We start from the raw sequence: 18,314 nt of genomic DNA on the forward strand, positions 1-18,314 counted from the left end.
GTTCTTGCAGTTTCAGCCTCCCTAACAGGACTCTGAGTCACAGAGTCCATATTCAGACAGTGGATTTTGCGTTAGGCTATTTTGCTTAAAACCCAAAGGATTCAAACAGATGCAAATGTGCCAGGAGTTAAAACTTAAAAGGCTAGTAGCATTTGTTTTGAGTACTTGACTAAGCTCAAAGCTCATCTCAGCTGGCTCAGGATACTGTGGTGATTGGACTGTTTGAAATGGGCCTCAGAAGAGAGCCTCACTTTGACCAGCTGACCTAAGTTACATGACTTCGTAGAACGAAGTAGCCTTGCATTCTTGCGTTTCGCTAACCATCTTCTCACCTAACTAACTCAGCGTACATCCTATTATTGTGACTTTTAACGGGCCAATTGTTGTTCTAGGGCTGTAGGAAATGCAAGGAAATGCCTTGGACAGCATGAGAGGGTAGTAGGGAAGAGAGATGGGGCTGCCCAAAAGAAAGGGTTACTGATTTGGAGACCTCACGTTGTAGTAGGGGCAAGGGTGGAGCTAGCCTAAGACATTGTGCTGCATCCTCCCAGTGAAGGCGGTGCTCTCGTAAACTTCAGTTTACAGACACATGGTGTTAACAGTTGCCCTGGATTTAACCATTCAGTTTTATCCTGAAGACCCTGGGAAGTTTCCGATGCCTTTTAAGGAGAATGGTTCTACAAGACCAGACAATGGATAGCTCCTCTAGACTGTTTCACAAATAAAGGTTGAAGGCAAAGCATCTGGCTTTTCTTGATCAGTTCTCTGCTTCTGACGAACGCATAGACTACCTGAAAAAAAAGTTCAACAAGTTATTCTTCATGACTAAATGCATGAAGATGTTTCTGAATAGCAGAGATAAGAGAGTGGGAAGAACGGGGACCTTTTGAAGTCTAGAAAAAGTTTGGAAAAGCCACATGGGAATCCAAGCAAAAAGTAAGCAGATGATGGAGAAGTGATTGACAACATCCTTAGCCTTTGAGGTTGTGCAAATTCAAGCCACAGCAAGATACAGATTCACATATACGATCAGATAAGGAAAAACCTGCACTCTCCTACGCTGCCAGCAAGGAGTGGAGTACAAAGCGGAGCTGCCGCTTTAGGGAGTATTAGTTCCTCAGGCAGTTAAATTTAGACAGAGCTCTGGTCCAGCGTATCGCTGCCAAGTATACATACAAGAGAAATAAAAGCATAGGTCCACTCAAACTCCACCCACCAATGCTCACAACATTATTCATAATAATTAAAAAATAAAGATAGGGCAGAGCAGATACCTCGGCCCATAAATGTGCTTCCTTTGCAGGCGTGAGGACCTGAGTTCAATCCCCAGAGCCCATGGGAAAAGGCCAGGCATTATGGTGTGTGTTTACAATCCTGGCCCTGAGGAGGTTGAGACAAGCAAGTCTCCAGGGTTCCCTGACCCGTCCGCCTAGCCTACTTGGTGAGGACCAGACCAGTGAGAGACCTGGCCCCATGCACCCCCCCCCCCCAACTCACCTGAGAAAGGACAGCCAAGGCTGGCCTCTGGCCTCCACATGCATGCGCTCCCTCATTTCCCCATCCAGATGTCCATCAGCTAATAAATTAGTGAAATGTGGCCTACAACTCAGGCAATCAATCTGACTGATGTCTTCTGAGCACCCCAAAAGCCAAGGCAAGAAGGTAGAAGAAAGGGAAAGAACCTACAATAAATGGCAGTAGCTAAGTTGCTCAAGGCATCCCCTATAGGAAGTTTCCCATACTATCTCATTATGTGCTAGATATGTTTATGTGCATATTAACATAAAACAATACATACATTGTGCTGCATCCTCCCAGTGAAGGCGGTGCTCTCGTAAACTTCAATTTACAGGTGGGAAAACTGAATTCTAGAAAGATTACATAATTAGCCCGTGGTCTGACAGCCAATAAGGACAGAGTAGGGACGTAAGCCAGGCTGCTGAGCACACCCTTAATTAACCGTGCTGAGGTGATCCATGCTGCCTCCCCTGAGGGGCAGGACTGGAGACAGGTGCCGGGGGAGGTCATGAGTTGTTAGGGCCTTGGGAGGAGTCCTAGCTGCTGTGGGTCTCAGCGAGGGGGAACTGGTTCTGTGAGTGTGGCGATGGCATGCAGAAGCGCACATGGATGGAGGACTCTGTGGTTATGACTCAAGGCTTTTGGAGATAGGCTCACTCACAGCTTGGCTCATTTACAGCCTGGTGCATTCCAAGGTGTGGAGGAAACGAGGCTGCAGAAAGAGCATGGCTGTTGCCTGTGGGCTTCAGACAGCCAGGGCAGGTTGCATATCATCCTGGGCGGTGGAGTGTGGACATATCCCATGGCTTGAAATCCTATGATTTCAGAGAGATGAGCATGCCAAACACACGTCTCTGGGGGACTCCTGCCACCTACCAGCCACACGTGGCAAGAAGCAGGCTCCCAAGGAACAAATTAGTTTGTGTCAGTGGTTTCCAAACTTTCTATTATGGATAGTGCCTCTCAGCAACACTAAGAATAGTGTTTAATATACAGTTTCGTGTTAAACAGTAATTAACCTATTTTCAACATTTCCACTAATCAAGGAGATTTACAACAGGCAATCAGAGCCTCTGGGGAGTGGAGCACCAGCCTCCCTGGCTGGAGTGCTGTGAGCCCTAAGCCAAGAAACCGCAACCTCACCAACCAAGGCAGCTCCCTCTGGGAGCCGTGTGGTCGCTTCCCGTGAGATTTTTAGAGTAATAGAGTGTCTGCAGGTCCCTGTGAGCACATCTCCAGGCCAGAGGACTGCCTGGGTGCTGTGCCAGGAGTCACTACCCTCATTCTGTCTTTTGTGGTCAGGGGTGGCATGATAGGAAGCAGTGCAGAGCACAAGCAGCCGTGGCTGAGGCCAGCACTTGGGCGCTGGAGGACAAGACAGTGATAACAGAAGAGGAACAGCACTGAGATTGCATACACACACACACACACACACACACACACACACACACACATACACACGCATGCACACGCATGCACACATACACACGCACATACATACACATACGCACACACATACACACACATGCACACATACATACACATACACACACATACACACACACAAATACACATACACACACACATACATACACATGCACACACACATGCACACACACATACACATACACTCACACACACACACATATACACGCACACACATACACACAATACACACATACATACACACACATATACACACATACACACATATACACACATGCACACACATATACACACATACGCACACATGCACACACACATACACATACACACACACACACACACACACACACACGCACGCACACACACTGCTCTCCCCGGGGTTTTGTTCTTTTCAATAAAGACAATCCATCAGGTGTAGAGCCTATGCTGCTGGTCACAATAAGAGTATAATACGAACCAGTTTGTTTTTAATTTTTCTAATGGCCACTTTTTCTCCTTTTCTTTTAATCTATTGAGGCTAGGCAAGTGCTCCATCACTGAGGTCTGTCCACTCCCCTTTTAGCCACATTTTAGAGACAGACAGACAGACAGACAGAGAGAGAGAGACAGAGAGAGACAGAGAGAGATTGAACCAGGCAGTGGTGGCACATGCCTTTAACCCCCGCACTTGGGAGGCAGAGGCAGGTGAATTTCTGCGTTCAGGCCAGCCTGGTCTATAGACTGAGTTCCAGGACTACATAGAGAGATCCTGTCTTAAACAGCAACAACACATTTAATTTAATTTTAAGATTTATTATTGGGGGGGGGGCCTGGAGAGATGGTTTAGTGGTTAAGAGCACTTACTATTCTGGCAGAGGACCTGGGTTCAGACATTAGCAACCACATGGAGGCTACATGTAGACAACATTCTACAGTGCCTGTTCCAGGAAATCCAACACCTGTTCTCATCTCCACGGCTCCTACATGCACACAGTGCACATGCCTATACATATACTCAGGCAAACACACATAGACATGCAGTAACTAAACATTTAATACAATTTTATTTTTAATTATTTGTGTATGTGGAGGGGTATGGGCATGTGAGTGCAGGTGACCCCTCTGGAGCTGTAGTTTTGAGCTGCTCAACATGGATGCTGGGAACTCAACTCAACTCTACAAGAGCAGTATGCTTTCTTAACCACTGAGCCATCTCTCCAGTCAGGTGCTAGGGATCGAACCCAAGGCCTTATAGATGCTAAGTGTGCCCTCTACCACTGAGCCATTCCCCCAAAAGCCCCTTTAACCCATTTTGGAAGGAAAAAAAAACAAGCAAAATTAATCATACTGGTATATTTTATGTAATCCATACATCCAAATAGTACAATTTCATCATTAATAGTCATGTCACAGTTAATGTTGCAGTAGTAATGAGACTGGGTTTTTGGAGGTCCACTTTGGACTTGTGTGCCCACCGTCTGTTTTGACTAGTTCTCCCCCAGGTGCTCAAGAGCCATGTTGACCAATGGCTACACAGCTAGTCAAAGGAGGATCTTCAGTGGAGGGCTTGGGACCTTCTCCAGACTCCAGGGCAGTGATGGTTCTGCTCTAGTACAGACCTTGTTTTGTTTCAACCCAAGTCAATGATTTCACTTGGAAGAAACCCTTAAAAGGTTTCCCAGCCCAGTGACCTATCCAGGGCACAGCTGACTGGGACTGGACCCTACAGAGTCTACAGGGTCTCAAGAACCTAAACTCCATTCAGTTAGATGAGTTCCTGACTATGGAGACCTTCCCTTGACCTTTCTCTTATCCCCTGCCTTGTCTTTACCAAGTGCCTCTATTCAAGTGCCAGCTCAGGGGCTATATTCTGTAGCATGCTGACTGGGATTTAGAACCAGGCTAACAGGAGGAGAAACAGAAGCCTTGAAAGAAAGGCCTCCCGGAGCAAGCTCCCTACAGCGCCCCAGTCTCGTGTTCAAGTCCTCTGCCCTCGGGCTCTGTAAGACACTCTTCAAACTGCAGAGCAAGCTCCCCTCGTCACTCACAGCAACCTATGTGTTTTCCAGATGTTTGCAGCAACTGAGCCTGACAGCCCCACCTCACCTTGAGGCCTGGGCCACCTTCCTGGGCCTTATCTCTGTGACTGCTTCTAGATGGCCATGCCACTAATTTGTCCCAATGGCCCATCCGCATTTTAAGACGAATGGTCTAGGGACAAGGGACAAGGGTAGATGCAGTCACATGCTCTGGGCAGTCCATGGACAGCACTGGGTTTTGGGGTCCTCCTGTGCCCTCTGTACTGGCAGAGAGGACTGGTGGCCCCTGTGACCCTATGTCCTGTCCATCTCATATCCAGAGGCCTGTTTCTCTTGCTGGAAGCTCCAAGATGCCTATCAAATTTCCCCCAATGCCCAGGTGGCACTACGTGGTTCCTTTCTGTCCATCTCACACCAATTTGCCAGGCTTATGTGTAGCTGTTCAGTTCTTGCTTCTCTCTGTTGGTGTCATGGGGAAGGTGACACCTGGCTTCCTTGCTTGACAGCCAGCCTCTTGGTGGCAGAGACCGTGTTCCCTGTCATTTCTCTTCCCCGATTTCTTCTCATCCACTTCTCTCCCTGTGCCTAGAAAGTAAGAGCTGAATGCTTGGTCCCTAAAGGGAGGAGGTGTGTCGGGAGAATGGGGCGTAGGGAAAGGGCATCTTATAAAAGCAGGTAAGTTGGTGGGAAGGCTGGAGACCCCTCCCCATCAGGGTTACCTGTAGGGGACAGAGCATGCATGGATCTCCAAATGCAGAGGAGGCAGGTGCTATGTTAGTGACCCATACCGTTCTCTCTTCTCCTAGCTGACTGCCATTGTTGCATCTAACCTTTCCCAGATCTCTGCCCATCTCCATGCTCTGGAACGTACTCTTTCTTAATAAGCTGTCTCTAATTCTATTGCATGTGTCCCTATCCAATCCTTCATTCCCAGGACACGAGAACCTGGGACTCTCAGTAAGTGCCCTCCAGACTCCAACCTACACCTATATAGCAGGGCAGGAGGGAAGAAGAAAGGGGGAAGAAAGAAGGAAGTGGGGGAGGATCCTTGTGCCAGACATTAAGGGCAAAGGATAATATGTAGTTTCTGCTGAAGAGATGACTCATGAGTTAGGATCAATAACTACTTGAGTTCCATTTCCAGCACCCACATAGAAGCTCCCAGCCATTTGTAACACCAGCTCCAAGGGATCTGACACCATCTTCTGGCCTCCCTAGGGACCTGCACCTCAGGTGAGTGTATAAACACACACACACACACACACACACACACACACACACACACACACACACCATTAAAACTAACAAGAAACATGACATACAGTCAAATTAAACTCTAGGCCAGACATGACCTCCCCAAGGGCAGCCCACCAGCAGCAGAGCCTTAGCACGATGCTGCCAGGGAAGGGCAGGAATGGCATCTTTTGAGGAGAAAGTCAAGAGGGCTTGTGTGAGTTGCTTTTTTACTGTTGCTGAAAATTACCTTACATCAGCTACTCAAGGAAGATAGGGTTTGCTTTGGCTCACAGTTTGAGGGGGTACAGCTCATTGTGGTGTCAGGAGTCTGAGGTGGCTAGTCACATGTGTCCAGTGTCATGAGGTAGAAAGATAAATGCTGGTGCCCAGCTCTGTCTCTTTTTTGTTCAGTATGGTTCTGCACCCAGAGAATGGTGTCTCCTACCTTCAAGATGTGTCTTTCAACTCAATCAATCCTACCTGGGAACGTTTTCACAGACATGCACAGAGGTATGTGTCCATGGTGGCTAGAAAACACAGTTGATGGTGAAGATGAATTATCTCAGAACCCGAGCAGCCCAGCATCCTGCTCTCAAACTCCTCAGGGGAATCAGAGATTCAAGTCCCTCTGCCTATGCACAGAAGCATCCTTAAGGGGACAAGGGTGTTCAGGAATTAAAACCAACCCATGTGGAGACTTAGAAAAATGAGTCTAAGGCCAAACAAATGTTTCTTGTGGCTCTGAACTCTGGGAAATTATATCTAGAGTCAGACACTCATGGTGTTTATAGACTGTTAGTTAATCCAGGTCTAAGGGAAATAAACATCGAGGCACACTGTGTTCTAATTACTACCCAGTCCATTGCATCCTTATAGTGCACTAACCAACTATTCTTCCTAAAACTAAATCAACAACTATTGAATATTTACTTAAGAGGCAAAAATTTAGATAAAAGAAAGGTTTGACTTCAGACCAGAATTAAGTTCAAATACCAACTATGCAATTCTAGGTGTTAAATTTAAGTAAGTGGGCCAGTGTAGTAGCACATGCCTATAATTCCATCTAGTTAAAAGCCTGAGACAGGAGGGTCACAAGTTTGAGGACTGCCTGGCTATGTAGCAAGTTGAAGCCTAAACCAGGCAAGTTACCAAGACTTGTCTCAAAATTTAAAATTATAAAAATAAAGAGAGGAGGATACACCTCAGTAGTGGAGCACTCAATTAACACCAGACCTACCTTCACTCTCCAGCTCCACAAATAATCATCTCATGAATTAATTAAAAAGAATCAAAGTTGGCTCAGTGGTTAAGAGCATTTGTTGCTCTTGCAGAGGATCTGGGATTCAGTTCCCAGCATCCACATGGCAGCTCACAATCTTTAGTAATTCCAGTTCCAGGGATTCAAGCCCTCTTCTGGCCTTTGCTGGTATTGCACACACATGATGCACATAAACATATGCAGGTAAAACACTAACATAAAACAAATCTAAAAGGTGTTTTTAAAAGTTCTCCCTCTTTCTCCCTTCTCTTTCCTCCCCCTCTCTCCTCTCCTGCTCCCCCTCCTCCTTTCCTTGACTCCTCCTCTTCTCTGCTTCTCCCCTTCTTTCTTCCCTCTTTCTTCCTCCCATCTCCTCCCTTTTGAGACAAGCTCTTATTACATAGCCCAGGCTGGCCTTGAACTCATAAACATCTGCCTCAGCCTTCTGAGTACTAAGGTTGTAGGCCTGTGCCACCTCCTCCAGCTCATAGAAGACTTTTCAATAAAGAGCCTCCATGAGGGAGGGAGAAGCCTTGATCAATGCCACCCACCCAGGAGGCGGGATGCAGTCACATGTAATAGCCTGTGCAGGTCAGAATATACTGGGAACTTTTCAAAGGGAGCTCCGGGTGAAACCACAAGTCAACCCGGCCCAAGGAAGCAGATTAACCCGGGGAGCTGACGGGAGAGGACTGGCCTAGAGAAGCATGGGCTGTGGCTCTGCCCACCAGACACCTGGCTAACTGTAGTCCTGTGACTTTGTGAGAGCTGGTCTCTGCTGAGACATGGTTCCCCCGCCCCCCAAGGAAGTCCTCATGACCCCAGACTAGCCTGTCCCCTTTGGGACCCCATGGTTCCCTTTCCAATCCCTAACTCCCCTCACTGCATCAGTACTCCGGGTTTTGAACCCCCACCCCATTGCCCACATAAGACTTTTTTTTAATCCCAAAATATCCAGTAGCAAATTATGTTAGTATGAAATAGCTGTCAGCACTTAACCAACTAACCAGTCCCTCCCCCAATCCGAGACTGCCGCCGCCGCCTTCCAAACCAGCTAAATCCCAGACCCCAAGTGTGTGTCAATTCCCTTTCCTTAAGGAAGTAGGTCTGGGCTGTTCCCACCTGTCCCGAGCTGCTTCCTACATGGATGATTCACCCCGATTCAGCTTCCTGATTGTTGCTAGGAAAGCTTGCCCATCGCTTCCAAATTTGTCCTAATCAATCTGTCAGTTGTATAGTTCCCTGCCAGCTTTACAGCCCTGACCCTTCTCAGACAGAAGTCTTATCTTACATGGCCTTGAAAGTGGTCAGATCTGCCCTCTTCCTGTAGGAGGAGCTTGAGGAAAGTTTGGGGGACTGGTAGAGGGTGTTTGGATTGGGAGTGAGAGTGAAGATATCCAGAGAAAACCACCAAGAGCTTCTGTCCACACTGCCCTTTGGATTCTGGGAAGCCTGATGTTGTGGTCGATTGGTCTTGATTGAGATGCAAGACCTAAAGTAGAAAACAGCCTTATTCTCTGTCGTCCACCCCATGCTGTGCTCTCTGCTGCCACCCAGTGGCTATATTGATGAAGGCCAGATGGGAAATTCAATCCAGGGGCTCTTAGTAGTCATCCATGGGACCAGTAGACTGTCTTTAGTCCTCAGGGTTATTCTGATGCACATTTCAAGTTTTTGTTTTTTGTTTTTTCAAGACATGGTTTCTCTGTATAGCTTTGCACCTATCCTGGAACTTACTCTGTAGCCCAGGCTAGCCTCAAACTCACAGAGATCAGCCTGGCTCTGCCTCTTGAGTGCTGGGATTAAAGGTGTGTGCCACCTCGGCCCAGCGCACATTCAAGTTTTAGGAGCAGGCAAAGGGGCTTGCTGACAAGCCTTATGACCTGAGTTCAATCCCCAGGATCCACAGAGTGGAAGGAGAGAACTCATTTCCACGAGTGGTCCTCTGACCTCCATCCACATAAGAACTCCAGCACATGCATCCTCACATATGCAATACATAAGTGTGATTTTTAAAAATTAAGAATATAAAAAGAAACAAAGCTCTCCAGTTGTGTAAAAGTATTCACATCCTTTTCAGGGAAGACAAAACCTGGGAATGGTATTTAAGCTTCTAAAAAAATTATGGCAGCGGGGGCTGGGGAGATGGCTCTGACCATGAGTCCTTTGGGGGGAAGCATCCAGACCTGAGTTCTGATCCCCAGAGCAGACATAAAAAGCTCAGCACTGCAGCACATATGTGTACCTATGTCCTCCGCAGGGATGCATGTCTGCCCACACACATACACACACAGGGCATGGTTTGAAATCTGCTTTCTAACTATCTTCAATCATTCTTTATCTATCCTGGGTTCTAATGCAACACGAAATGCTTGGGGTCCTTGAACATCCCTGTGTTCACTTTTTCTAAAGATGCACTCATTGGGAAGATGATTATTTCCAAATAAAAAGCTCCAAGCCCTCACCTCTTTTCAGGCCTTCTCAGACACGGTGTCCTCTGGGAAGCAGCCTCTGATTGCCCTAGCAGACAATGGCCATTCCTGCTTTGAACCTCACAGCTCATTTTTCCATGCTTCAAAGCTTAATTCTTATGTAATGAGAATTATATAAGAGGTCAGAGGACCACTTGTGGAAATGAGTTCTCTCCTTCCACTCTGTGGGTCCTGGGGATTGAACTCGAGTCATACGGCTTGTCAGCAAGCCCCTTTGCCTGCTCTTAAATTCCAACCCTTCAGAGCCTAAGATCCGAGCCCTCCTCTTTTCAGCATTGGCTGGCGCAAGGCAAGTACGCAGCAAATTCTCTTTCAAGAAACTTTGTCGAAACAGGGACTCATGACAAACGCTGGAATCAGGATCATTAGAACAGAAACGAATAGAGGAGCGTGAAGCGACCCCGCCAAAAGAAACTTCGCTGTGGTCTGCAACCCTCCTTGGGACTCTGCCTCTGATGGGTGGGGCCGCTTTCACAACACCCGGGAACTGCTCTAGCTCCACCAGAAGGAGCCATGAGCTCCCTCTGCTGGCTACTGTATGTGTTACACCAGCACTCTACAGGTAACCTGGAAAAGCCTTCCACCTCCATCGCTAAGTTCTTAAAGAGCCCACGGGGAACCCTGCAGCCTGCAGAAAACTTGAGTGCCACAGCTGCCACTGATCCTTAATGGTTATGGATTCTGTCTCCCACAGACTACAAGGCTTTGGTCCAAACCTGTGGTCACCTCAGGAAGATGAGGCCAACACTGTACAGTAATTTCCCCAACTCCACCTCATTAATCTCCACCCTCCTTGCATTTCCTGGCTAGGGTCTCTATGGCCTCAACCCATTGTGGATGTTGGGGTAGAGATACCTCGGGTCTCATTTAAGAGTTGGGGCAGGAGAGGAACTTGAAACAACGTGAGAGACTGTGTGCTGGCTGGTTTCACGTCGACTTGACACAAACCAGAGTCATCTGAGAGGAGAAAACCTTAATTGAAAAATTGTCTCCATAAGATCGGGCTGTAGGCAAGCCTGTAGGGCATTTTCTTAATTAGTGATTAATGGGGGGAGGGCCCACCCGTGGGCAGGTGGTTCTGGGTTCTACAAGAAAGCAGGCCGAGCAAGCTATGAGGAGAAAGCATTCCTTCACGGCCTCTGCATCAGCTCCTACCTCCTGGTTCCTGCCCTGTTTGAGTTCCTGCCCTGACTTCCTCTCCTCTCCGAGCTGCTTTGGGTCCTGGTAAGCTAAGTCAGACGGTACATGGCAGAGGGTGAGTAAGAGGTCCGGAGCTCCCAGAGAGAAGCAGAAGACCGCTGTCAAAAGATGGGGAGGAGAAGGTAAGTGGAAAGGCCAGTTCACCCAATGGCTTGGCTTCACATACGGGGACTTGGGCCTCTGCAGGCGTGGGCCTCTGCGAGCCTCACCCCTCTTAGAGGGGTCCCGTTTGTGTTGCTGGTGCTACAGTCACTGGAAAAAACAACAACAAAAACCTTGTGAGCAGCCCTTTTCTTCGGGGCCACCTCCCTGGTGCATGAGTCCCGAGGCCTAGTTACAGTCCTCTTGGTGAGCGGTCCCATGGCTGATAGGACAGCTAATAAGCTTCCTGAGAGGCTCCAGCGGGAGGGTTCACCCAGAGGGTTCCCAGTCCCAGGACCCACACTTTTTCTCTTATCTTGTGAAAATCCTCTTAATATCTTCTTGTTGCTGGTGATGGTGAGGGTCTCATGTAGGTCAGGCTGGCCTGGAACTCGCTATGTACCCAAAATGACCTTAAACACCTGATCCTCCTGCCTCTACCTCCCAGATGCTCAGATTACAGGAGTATGTCACCAGCTGACTTCAAATTGGCTTTGCTTTTCTTGCTTTGTCTTTTGTTTTTGTTTTTATAGGGTGTGGTGTTTTGGGTTTTTTTGTTTTCGTTTTTTGGTTTTTTTTTGGTTGTTTTCAAAACAAGTTTTCTCTGTGTAGCCCTGGCTGTCCCAGAACTCACTCTGTAGATCAGGCTGGCCTCGAACTCAGAGATCTGCCTGCCTTCTGCCTCCCAAATGCTGGGATTGAAGACATGTGCCACCACTGCCCAGCTCACTCTTTTTTTTTTTTTAAAGAATTAGGTGGTTTGTTTTTTTTTTAAATGTATAAGGGTGTTTTGCCTGCATGTATGTATGTGCACCATGCATGTGCAGAGCCTATGGAGGCCAGAAGTGGGTATTGGATCCCCTCAGACTACAGTTCTAGACGGTTGTGAGCTGCCATGTGGATGCTGAGACCTGAACGTGGCTCTGAATGAGCGCCATTGCTCTTACCTCCTGAGCCATCTCTGCAGCCCCTGCCTTTACTTTTCTGTGGGCCACCTAGAAACTCTGGGGACATAAAAAAGCCAACTTGGAAGACATAGAAACTGGGAACATTTGGGCCAAGAACAGGAGACTGGTTTTTCACTGTTTAACATATTGTGCTAGTTACATGTTCTGTAAGATGCCACTTTAAAATTACACAGACTTAATGTATGAAATTAAAAGATACAGAATAGACAAATCACTCTTTATAAAATATACCCCCACAACAGCATATAAAGGAGACTGTCCTATGTGATGATTGGCTTTGTCAACTTGACACAGCCTGGAACCACCTAGAAAGTGTCTCAGTGAGGATTTGTCTACTTTGGGTTGGCCTATGAGGATGTCTGTGAGGGATCATTTGAATTAATTCATGTGGGAAGACTCAGGCCAATGTGGGTGGCACCATTCCCTAGGCATGGAGTCCTGAACTGTGTAAGAGTCAAGAAATCAAACTGGGCACGAGCAATCCAGTACGTGAGTATGTATGATGTATGCATTCATTCTCTCTGCTCTTGACTGTGGGCATGATGGGAGCAGTGGCTGTTGGGAATTCCTGTCTTGACTTCCCCACAATAATGGATTATAACCTGGAACTGTAAACTGAAACAAGCCCCGTTCTCTCCTAAGCTTCTTTTTATCAGGGTATTCCATAACAGCAACAGGCATGACAGAAGGATACCCCAAAAAAGAAAAGCTAATCATCCATCCTGAGGGGTGGAGGGAAACAGAGAGCCTGGCGTCTGTGTGTGCTGGGTCTGTGCACCTGGGGGAGACCTTCTGAAGGACAATCTGGCGAATGTACAGAGTCACATTTGTGATTGAGACTGTCCTTACCCCTCCTCTGCGTATAATATTCCTTTAAGTATCTTCTGCAATGCTGGCTTTGGTGGTCATGAACTGCCTTGGTTTGTCTTAACTGTCTTGATTTCTCCACTACTTTTTTGTTTTGTTTTGTTTTTTTTAAGACAGGGTTTCTCTTTGTAGCTTTGGAGCCTGTCCTAGAACTCACTCTGTGGACCAGGCTGGCCTTCGAACTCTCAGAGATCCACTTGCGTCTGCTTCCCGAGTGCTGGGATTAAAGGCATGCGCCACCACCACCACCAGGCTTCTCCATTATTTTTTAAAAGCTAGCTTTGCTGGGTGTAGCAATCATGATTGGCAGTTATTTCCTTTCCAGGGCTTGAAATCTATCAGTATGTGCTTTCCTAGCTTGGAGAGCTTTGCCTGTGAAAGATCTGCTGTCGTTTGGTGTTTCTGCCTCTTGAAGTTGAGTTGGCGTTTTTCCTGTAGCCTTTTGACTCCGGCAGACATCTTGACCATAATATATCATGGAGAAGTTCCGTGATGTCTGTCTGGGTTCTAAATGTCTCTTACGGTTGAATGTCTATTTCTCTGGATTTGGGAGATTTTCTGCTATAATTTCCTCAAGTAATTGCTCTGTGCCTTTAGTGTTGATCTCAACTCCTATCTCTTGGGTTTTTAGGAGTGGTCTCTTGATTATATGCTAGAATTTTTGGACTATTTTGTTTATTCTTTCAGAAAACCAACTCTTGGTTTCATTGACCCTTTGTACTTTCTAAAATTTCCATTCACTTATTTGTGTATGAGTGTGTGTTCACATGTGTAGGCATACACATGTCACTGTGTATGTGCATGTATGCGTGTATGCGTGTATGCGTGTGTGTGTGTGTGTGTGTGTGTGTGTGTGTAAGTCAGAGAGCAACTTGTAAGAATTGGTTCTCTCCTACCATGTGGGTCCTGTGGATCAAACTCGGGGTCATCAGGTTTGGCAGCAAGTGCCTTTACTGACTGAGCCATTTTTCTGGCTCTCTTGTGTTATTTTTCATAGTTTCTGTTTTGTTCACCTGCTCTGATCTTCATTATTCCATTCCTTCTGCTATGGCATTTGCTTTGTTCTTTGAGCGGCATCATTAGGCTGTTTATTCCCATGTTCTAATTTAGACACTATTGCTATAAACTTCTTCTTACTACTGCTTTACTTACCCAGAAGTTTCTCTATACCATATTTTCATTTTAATTTCTTTCAAGAGAATTTTAAACTTTTTTTTCCTTCAGTGGCCTGATGGTAATTTAGGAGTATATTTCATTTCCCTTTATTTACAAAATTTCTGATATTTCTCTTCTTGATTTTTCTAGTTTTATTCCATTGTGCTCATAGAAATAGGCCTGGTATGATTTTTGACTTTTTTGAATTTGTTGAGAGTTGGATTGTAGCCTAAGACTATTGCATGGACTGAGAATAAAGAATGGAAATCCTGGGGCTGGAGGGATGGCTCAATGGTTGAGAATATATGATGATCTTGCAGAGACCTAGAGTTTAGCTTCCAGCACCCACATCAGGCAGCTTACAACCAACTGTAACTACCATTCCACATGATCCTAGGCCCCCTTTTGGCCTCTGCTAGCACTGAACTCATATGCACATTCAAACACACACACATGCCCACAGATCCATACACTTAAAATTAAAAATAAAATATATAATTTCTAAATAGAGAAATTCTGGCCAGGTGGCGATGGCACATGCCTTTAACCTCAGCACTCTGGAGGCAGATGCAGGAGGATCTCTGTGAGTTCAAGACCAGCCTGGTCTACAGAGGGAGTTCCAGGACAGCCAGGACTGTTTCACAAAGAAACTCTGCCTCAAAACACCAAAAAGAAAAAGAAATTCTGAAGCTGTTGGTTGAATTGTTTGTAATCACTGTTCGATCCATTTGTTCCATAGCCTAATCTATTATTTATTTACTTATTTATATGGCCTGCTGATCTCCATTGATAAACTGGGGTGTTGAACTATCTATTGTATTAGATTCTCTTTCCAGATCTAATACAGTTTGCTGTATATAATTTAGTGCTTCAGAACTACATGCATATGTCTTTATGATTTCCCCCTTGTCAAACTGATCCCTTTATTGTTACATAGCAGCCTTCTTTGTCTTCTTTTTAAAAACAGCTTTTTACTTAGTCTGTGTTATCTGATAAGAGTAGACCTACCCTGTTCACTGCGGGTTTTCATTTTCACGTGCCGGCTTTGCCCGACCCTGCACTTTCAGTTTGTGTGTCTTCCACAGTGAAACAAGTTTCTTTCTTTTTTTTTTTTAAAAAAAAAAAAAGATTTATTTATTTATTATGTATACAGTATTCTGTCTGCACATATCTCTGCAGGCCAGAAGAGGGCACCAGATCTCATTACAGATGGTTGTGAGCCACCATGTGGTTGCTGGGAATTGAACTCAGGACCTTTGGAAGAGCAAGCAGTGCTCTTAACCTCTGAGCCACCTCTCCAGCCCGAAACAATTTTCTTGTAGGCAGCATATAGGTGGGTTTTGCTTCTTAAATCTATTTAGTTGTTCAGCAGCTTTGGATCAGGGAATTTAATCCATGTACCTCCAAGGTTATTATAACATGTAAGTATTTGTTTCTGCAAATTTGATTGTCTGCTGGTTGTTTTGTAGATTTTTTTTGCACTATTGTATTTTTGTGCTTTGGATTATATTATATATAAATATTTTATATTTTGTGTCTGTAGTGATGCAGTTTGATCCCTTTCTCTTTCAGTTGTGTATGTGTCCTGCCCAGTCACTTTTAGTCTCTTGTGCCTTATTTTATAATGGTAGCTTCCAGATGTAGGACTTCTTTAACCATTTCTTGTAGGATGAACCTAGTGATGAGTGATTCCAATGTTTGCATACTTCAGAAGGTCATTGCTTCTGCTTGGACCTGGCTTATACGTGATTTGGAAGCCCCAGCTTTTGAAGTGCTGGGATTTCGGGTCCCTGCCACCTTCCCCAGCTTAGCGGCTGTTGAGTGTAGTTAGTGGTTGATACCTCAACAGAATGAACCCAAAACCCTTCCTTAAAAATGCCCAGTGATCTGATGTAACCCTGTTATGGTACCTATTTTTGTCGTCTTCGTATTTGGAGCCCTAAAAGTCTGTTCCTGCAGTTAGGGCAAAGTTCCTGGGATTCTTAATGTGCAAAAAACAAGCTCTAGGTACCCACTGGCACCCCTCAAAAGCACACGCCCCAGGTGACAACTGGGGAGCTGTGAGGCTTCCAGCCTCCTCATCACTGACTCTTACAAGTGATGAAAGCCCTGATATTTACCTTGAACGTGCTAGACCTTTTCACACGACCTTGAGAAAGTCACTGGACTTTAGTAAGCACCAAAGAATTCAGAAGCAACGAAGCATGGAGATATAAGGTATCAGGTTGTTCTGAACTCTGAGAGACAGTGGAGTGATTGATTCCTCTACACGCAACTTCAGAAAGGGCATGACGTTTAACGAGCTCTCCCTGTGTAAATCAGGAACTAGTATTCAGGGGTTGACACTGTTCTTGTACCAAAGCGGGGGCTAAAGACGACAGTAGAGTTGTTTTCTAGTTTCTGAGAAGCCTGGAGAATCCTCTCTGGAAAGAGAAGACAGGGACAGGAGGAGCCAAGAGTCCCAGAGGGAGCATGGCTGGTGTCACAGAGCTCTCCCCTGGCTTTTCGTGGAACTTCATGCCTGTCTCCAAAGATTTGCAGGATGCATGCTCAGTGATGGAAAGGGACAGATGAAACCTGAGGTAACCTAAGCCACCAAGATAAAACAAAGCTGACCGAAGAGCTGGATTGGCCATTTTATCAGCCAGTCCCCTCAAACAGGAGAAGATTTAATTAGAGGCTTCAAGTTTATCTCACTCTCCAAGCCCATTTCTAGAAAACAAGCCTGGCCTAGACAGGCCAAACAGAACATAGTAAGGCAGGCTGGGAGCATGCAGGAGTTCAGGGAGAGGAGCATGCAGGAGTGCAGGGAGAGGAGCATGCAGGGGTGCGGGGAGAGGAGCATGCAGGGGTGCGGGGAGAGGAGCATGCAGGGGTGCGGGGAGAGGAGCATGCAGGGGTGCGGGGAGAGGAGCATGCAGGGGTGCGGGGAGAGGAGCATGCAGGGGTGCGGGGAGAGGAGCATGCAGGGGTGCGGGGAGGGGAGCATGCAGGGGTGCAGGGAGGGAAGCATGCAGGGGTGTAGGGAGGAGATTTTCAGAGAGAGAGAGAGCAGGCTGTCTGCCTTGCACTCAAAGGCCTCAGGCTCCAAATACAGACTTCTATTCAGAGGTCAGGGGCTGGAGATCTCAGACAAACCACCCAGCCTTTGTGCCCAGGAAGGAAAGTTAGCAGTACCACTGGGGAAGGAGGGGTAATAAAAGGAGCACAGGCCCTGTACAGGGACGTTCTAGGCTGGTAAGAGCGACAGCCCTGTGATTTCACCCATTGTGCACTAGTTGACTGTGGGCGAACTTTCTCTCTGGGCCTGTTCCCAGGCTTGTGAACGGGAATCTAGGCTTTGCCTAACTGCAGCTTCGTCCCTGTTCAGAGAGTTTAGTTGTCAATAATCATTCCCAGAATGGTAAGGCCGCTCAGTTGGTAGAGCATTACAAGATCATGGCTTCTATCTAGTGTCACATAATAACAGGACACCATGGCACGTATCTATAATCCTAGCACCTGGAAAGTAGAGGTAGGAGGATCAGAAGTTCAAGGTCATCCTTGGCTATATTGCAAGTTCAAGACCAGCCTGGGCCACATGAGATCCTGGCTAGAAAAAAAAAAAATTAGTCTCACTGCCCCAAAATACTACTGTGGCAAAGTTGATCAGACTGTGGGGTTCCAAAGGGGTCCCTTCTACTTTGTAAGTCACGGTAGAGGTGCGCCTGTCATTTTCCCAAACTCTACACACAATGCTCACTTCCTTGTCCACAGCACGCTACACTGAGGCCAGAATCCTATTTCCACAGGTGGAGTCTCACTACCCTTGGGAAAGGCTGAGGGCAGAGGCATTTCCACCCAAGATGAGCTGCCATAGGCATTCCGAAATTCCCATGCTTTCTCTGTGCTCTGCAGAATTCAGCCTTTCTCTACACAGGTCAGTCCCCACCTTCTCAGGGAGCCAGAGCTCCCCCGCGTGACTACTCCCCCAGCTTAGCAGAGACTGCAGCCTGCAGGGAGAGGTTGGACTCTG

This window comes from Peromyscus eremicus, chromosome 7, assembly GCF_949786415.1.
Source record: "Peromyscus eremicus chromosome 7, PerEre_H2_v1, whole genome shotgun sequence".
Classification (NCBI taxonomy): Eukaryota; Metazoa; Chordata; class Mammalia; order Rodentia; family Cricetidae; genus Peromyscus; species Peromyscus eremicus.